Here is a 6,628-nt window from a genome sequence, read left to right as displayed (position 1 = left end):
TGAAGATCAGTACTTCTCAATCTTATACCAACTTTAAGACATGTGGGACTTCAGTTCCCTAGGCTGGCTGAGGAATTATGGGAATTGAAGTCCACACATCTTGAAGTTGCCAAGGTGGAGGTTCACTACTGTAGATCTAATAGAGAAGCTAAAACAGGGAACACAAAATAGAACAGGCTGCTTAGGTACCAAGGAAAACTAATCTTAGATGCAATGTAGAATGCTTTTTTACATATAGAAATGGAAATCATTTTTGTCGTGGCCTCAATCAAATCACCCTGCAATATTAGAATTATGCAATGTTTGGAAAAGGTCCTTCTAAGGGAGCACAACACCACAGCCTGTGACAAAAGGTAGCTGATTGTTAGGAATGTCTTTTCAAATTTCACCTTGAACATTGCCTAGCCCAGGGGTAGGCAACCTTGGCTCTTTTATGACTCGTGGACTTCAACTCCCAGAATTCCTGAGCCAGCATGGCTCAGTATGGAAACCTCTCCATTACTCCTCAGCTTGGCTGGCTCAGGAATTCTGGGAGTTGAAGTCCACAAGTCATAAAAGAGCCAAGGTTGCCTACCCCTGGACTAGCCTTTCCCAATATTCCTTTTCATTGTCCTCCTGTTTGTTTTCCTATCTGTATTTTTTAAAAAAATCATATTTGGAAAAATCAAATTTTCCAGAAAAAGCTTGATATGAAATAAATTGTCTCTCCACAAATAAGTCATGTACCACAAAAATACATCATACAAACTAATATTGTATTTTGAGCACCAGGTCAACAACAGTTAGCTGAACCTACTAATTTACCTCTTTAACAACGGCATTCCCAGTTCTTTGGGCACCAGGCATTCAAATTTCGCATCTATTGTCTCCCTATAATCTCAGACATCTAATTTTGTAACTAGCTCTTAGAAGCATATTTGATATGTTATTGATACGGAGAATATGCATAGGCCTCACTTAGTGTTAAGAGGTTATTTTTACTGCTTTCTTGTGCTTTGGCCCAAATGAAATACTGCTTGGGATTGACAGTCCTCAAACAACAGTAATCTGTAACTTGATCCAATTAACTGATCTAGAAAATATACTCTTCCCAGATTGGCAACCCAAATATTGCCCTGCTCATTTCATGCTTTAAATCCTCCCCTGATGTTAATTTAGCTGCATGGTCATAAAGATGAGTTGGTAGTTGTATTCCTTTTTTATGTATAGATTTTATTATTTTTATAGGGTTAGGAATAAAATGGTGTCAGGGTTAGGGTTGGGTTTTGGATTAGGATTAGGGCTAGGGTTGGGGTTTTTCCAAATAACATTTTCAATAGTTAGCAAACAGCATAATGTCTGGGTTCATGTGTTAAACAATAATAGACATAGTTAATTATCATAAACAATATGTTAATTAATCACTCAATAGCCTTCTTCTTGCTAATATATATTCAAACTTACATATCACATTCCTTTCTCTCTAACTCGTTTTTCTAGCCATTGATAGATATTATCCCATGTTCTAAAATACACTGAGTCGTCTTTCTCTTTAATCTTTAAAGTCAATCTACCCATTTCTGCACACTCTAAAATTTTCTTAATTAGTACTTCTTCAGTGTGTAGTTGTATTCTAAATCTCACAACACAGAAGGGGAATAGTTGAACTTTCCAAGGTAACTTGCATCCTTGCGTTCTACACTTTTTAAAGAATGGAAAACGCATTGAATCCATGAAAAGTAAATTTCAACAGGCAAAACTTGTCCTAGATTGATTTTAAAAGTGTAATTTGTCAGAAACGTAAATGTGGAAAATTAAAAAGAGCCTTGGTGGAGCAGTGGGCTAATGCCTCCTTAAGTAACACCAGCTGCCTGCAATTAGTGCAGGTTCGAGTCCCACCAGGCTCAAGGTTGACTCAGCCTTCCATCCTTCCGAGGTAGGTAAAATGAGGACCCAGATTTTTGGGGGCAATTAAGCTGACTTTGTAATAATACCGCTTGGGTGTGTGTGTGTGAAAGCCCTAATAAGCAGGCATATACATAGAATGAAGGTTACTGCTAAGCTTGTAAGCTGCCCTGAGTCTTCGGAGAAGGGCGGGATATAAATGGAATTAAAATTAAAAAAATAAAAATAAAATAAAATACATTTGTAGCTTTTGCAATTAAAAAAAAGGGAGCAAGGGAAATCATTTTCTCAAGGAAACCTCCAAATTAATACATTAAATCCCTACAAATAAATTTTAAGAATCTTCAAAAATACTGTATCAAGAATACATTGCACAATATGTATTTTTAAAACTTTAAATACAGCCAAGAGGAAAAAAGAAAGTCTAGATCATCTTGAATCAAATCTTTGAGCCCTTTTTGGCACAATTTGAAAAAGACAGGAAACAAGGAGGCATTGATGGGAGCATGAATGAATCTGAAATAGAATTACGCAAAGATGAGTAACATGTGATTGCGAGAATGTACAGTATATAAATTGCTGTTAAATTCTGACACGGAAGCTGAACAAGTTAAAGAATGTAATACTACATAGATGCTAAGTTCTTGGCATGGTATTGGCATGGTATTTGGGGGGAAATGTGGGTAAAATATATTTACTTTGCAATAATTTAAGAGGAAAATGTTGCCAAATGATGCACACATGGCATTTGACACCTGTGAAAGTTAATACCAAAATGTGTAAGAACATTTTAAGTAAATGTTGGAAATGCAGAAAAAAGGATGTAACCTATGATCATACATGGTGGACAGAATACTGATGGAAATTATAGGAATCCCTTTTCAGATGAAACCAGAAATGCGCTTATTAGTCTATGGAAGAACTGAGTAAAAAACACAGTGCCTTATTGTTATATAAGCTCACCGTGACAAGGTTACTACTGGTGTAGAAATGGAAAAAATAAAGAAGTCCCAAATATTGAACACTGGATACTTAAAATTATGGCCGTAGCAGAGATGGCAAAACTGGTACATCCAATAAGAGAGAAATTTCCAGAAGATTTTATTAAAGACCGGAGGATGTTTAAGGGTTATATTACAAAATCAGAGAAAAATAGCTTGATGATAATGGGTTGATAGATAAATAAGGGGAGAATACAGAAAATGTAAATGGTGATTTAAAAAGTATTAAAGAATAAGAAATGGTTAATGGATCCATGAGGACAGTGAACTGTGAGTTAGAATGTATATTTTTAAGTTGCATATTTAGTTTTGTATTTGCAGGTTTAAGTTTCTGTATTATGTTCTGTACTGTTTTTAATGTTTATCTTTATGTGTAGAATTTTAATAAAGTTTTTTAAAAAACCCTGGGGCCTTTTTTGATTCCTCAGTTCTGCTTCAGCAGAGTGCATATGTAGTGCACTCAACACAGCAGTAAAAGCTAGGTTTAATCTAGGGCACTAGTAGTCTTAAACATCCATTTCTTGTCTTTTTACACACATTTAGGTGTGGTCCCAATAACACTTGCAAAAGCTGTTACCCAATTGCTATTTTTAATGTGACAGAAATATGAGAATTGCTAAATAATCAAGAGTATTTAACTTCATTTAATTTTGTATTGTATTGATTTAATTTTAACGAAAATTAATTGCAATCAATCAAATTGATTTTTCCAGCTTCACCCATTATTTTTAAAATCATGGCCACACACACACACACACAGAGAGAGAGACACAGAGGATGGAAATGATTATGCAAAATAAGAACATGAAAAGATGAGTATTGGATCGTTCGGTTTTGCAAATGGGAAAGGAAAAGTGGTAGCAACCTATGTTTCACATACAATAATTTAACATTAATTCAGCCAGACTGAGAGTTGAGGAGAAATGAAACCTCTTTAACATTTAGCAGCACTTACTCAAAGTTTCCTGCAAAATTGGCTTGGGTGGTGGGAGTCAAGACAAATGACAAGATGGTGACTCTCCAGAGATGGCCGTCTTTGTTTGACGTAAGTCTCCATTAATAAATCAGACTAACCATTTCACACAACTGCTTGGAGGACAACAATCAAAACAATCTCACAGATGCAGGATTACACATATCCAGGCACTTTTGAACACTAAAGCGCAGGGGGGACATTCAATTAAGAGCGAGGTAAAAGTACAACTTATTTGAAATTACTGTTACCAGAGCCTCTTTTACAAGCATCAGATGGAAACCAAAAAGCCACATCACAGCTTATTTCCCCCCCTTGGTATCCTGTATGAGACCAAGTCAGGAAATGGAAAGAAATGTGACACATCAGACCTACTGGTGGCAGAATTGGTTGTTTTTCCCCCCACCTAAAAGTGTTGAAGAAAACAGGTATTAAAACAAAAGGTTTGTTTCTCTTCACCAACCTAACCCAATTGCTACTCTTCTGCTACCAATCCTGCACAGGAAAAAGCTAGACAGTAATTTTAAGAGGCACTCAGGGTTTTTTTTTTCCCACCAGGCATTTTGCAGGTTGGTGGATATTTGAGCATGGAATTCTATTCATCACTATCCAGCAGGGGAAAGCTGGGATAAAAAAAATATGCACACCCATAATTTATGAGTGCAGCGCTGCACAATCCCAAAACTACTTTTGCATCTTTGGCCACACGCATTAGTCTGGTTTGGAAGCATCACTGCTTCAGACAGGAAGGCGGTGAAGGAAGTAGTGAGGAATGCAGAAAAGATTATTGGCAGTTCCCTCCCTTCCATCCAGGACGTGGCACATAAGCGTTGCTTGAGTAGGGTACGCAGGATTGTCTGGAACGCTACAGATCTTCTTCATGACCTGTTTTTCCTTGTTACCTTCTGGGAGGAGGGGGCTCCGTGGTATCCGAAGCAGAACATCCAGATTCAGTCGCAGTTTTGTCCCATACAGTATCAACCTTGTGAACTCTCAAGCTTCCTCTTTCTGCTAGGTATTCAAGATGGAGAATGACAAATATTTATATGTAAGGATGTAGGTACGTATGCATATGTATGTATATGTCATGTTTATGTGTGTTATGTATGTGTAGTTTTGAGAACAGGCAACAGAATTTCATTTTTAATGTGTGCCAGTGTGCCCACAGTAAAAAAACAACAATACAGATTATCTTAGTTGTCAGATATTGGATCCATGCATTTTGAGGTCCAGAAACATCCTACAATAGGTCTAATGTAATCTATAAAAAAAAATTCCATAACCTACTCACTCAGCATAACAATTTCTGATTTCACCCACATTTGTATCATCACTGCACTATGGAAGTGGTGGGTCCATATAAATTTAGGCCTCAGCCCTAAAGGTTGCCCGTTCAATATAAAACTCTGCATTCAGATGAAGTATATTAGCAGCATCCTTGCACCCACCTACCTACTGGCTGTAGAAGCTAAGTATTTTGTTCTATAACAGGAGATCACCAAACTTGGCAACTTTTAAGACTTGTGGACTTCCAGAATTCCTCAGCCAGCATGGAAGTTGAAGCCCACAGGTCTGAAAGTTGCCACGTTTGGAGAGCCCGTTCTATAATGAGCTACTCCCCAAATCTTAAAACCTGGTGCTGGTTGGAAGCAGGAAGTTCTGCTTTCCCAGCCACTAAATTCAAGTAATCTTTCATCTTCGGTAAGTGTCTTTTGATCCATGACTGATGCTGCATATCTGGCAACTCTCAAATCCCAGTACATATCCTTGAAATCAGTCTGCTGGTAACTAGTTCAGGTGATAACGTTTTGTTAAATTTGAGGGTCCCTTTTATGCAGCAATTGTATCATGTTTTCTAGTTTATCTTGCTGAACCTGTACAAAGAAGACAAGGAGATGATCTATTTGTAGACCCAGCTATGGCTTCTTGCAAGCGTCATCTAGCAATGGAGTCCAGCAGCTCAGGTATGGAAGTTTCTTTGCAAAAGGAAGGCTTTTGATGCAATAGGTAAAGGTAAAGGTTCCCCCGCACATGCGTGCTGGTCGTTTCCGACTCTAGGGGCCGGTGCTCATCTCCGTTTCAAAGCCGAAGAGCCAGCGCTTGTCCGAGGACGTCTCCGTGGTCATGTGGCCGGCATGACTAGATGCCAAAGGCGCACGGAACGCTGTTACCTTCCCACCGTAGTGGTCCCTATTTTTCTACTTGCGTTTTTACATGCTTTCGAACTGCTAGGTTGGCAGAAGCTGGGACGAGGAACAGGTGCTCACTCTGTTATGCGGCACTCGGGATTCGACCCGCCAAACTGCTGACTTTCAGATCGACAAGCTCAGTGTCCTAACCCACTGAGCCACCGCGTCCCTTTTTGATGCAATAGCAAATCCCAAATGATCCATAGACCCTGACTGAAATGGACAGGGTCTCACATCCAGCAATCTGGAACAAAGCTCCCAAGAGACTTCCAGGTGACCATCACCACATCCGTTATTCATGCCCGACATCTTGGCTGTTACCACACTTGATACCTCCACTGAGCACATTTCTGAAATGTCCTTTCCCACTTCTGGACCCAGCCAGGTCTTGGCAATACATGCCAGATTGGTCCTCTCATCTATGATTAAATCATCTCATTGCTAAATCACAAATGAGGGAGACCTCATTATAGACCAACCTAGCATTTAGTAGCAGTAGCTGGAAGCCAGGGCCTCTGAAGATCTGATTGAGAAGAAGTGCCTCTCTTTAGGATTTAAGGAGACAAACTACTTTGCAACTG

The sequence above is a fragment of the Vipera ursinii genome (genome assembly GCF_947247035.1).
Source record: "Vipera ursinii genome assembly, chromosome: Z".
NCBI classification, from domain to species: Eukaryota; Metazoa; Chordata; class Lepidosauria; order Squamata; family Viperidae; genus Vipera; species Vipera ursinii.
The sequence above is the reverse complement of the archived record's forward strand: the minus strand, read 5'-3'. Positions refer to the sequence as shown.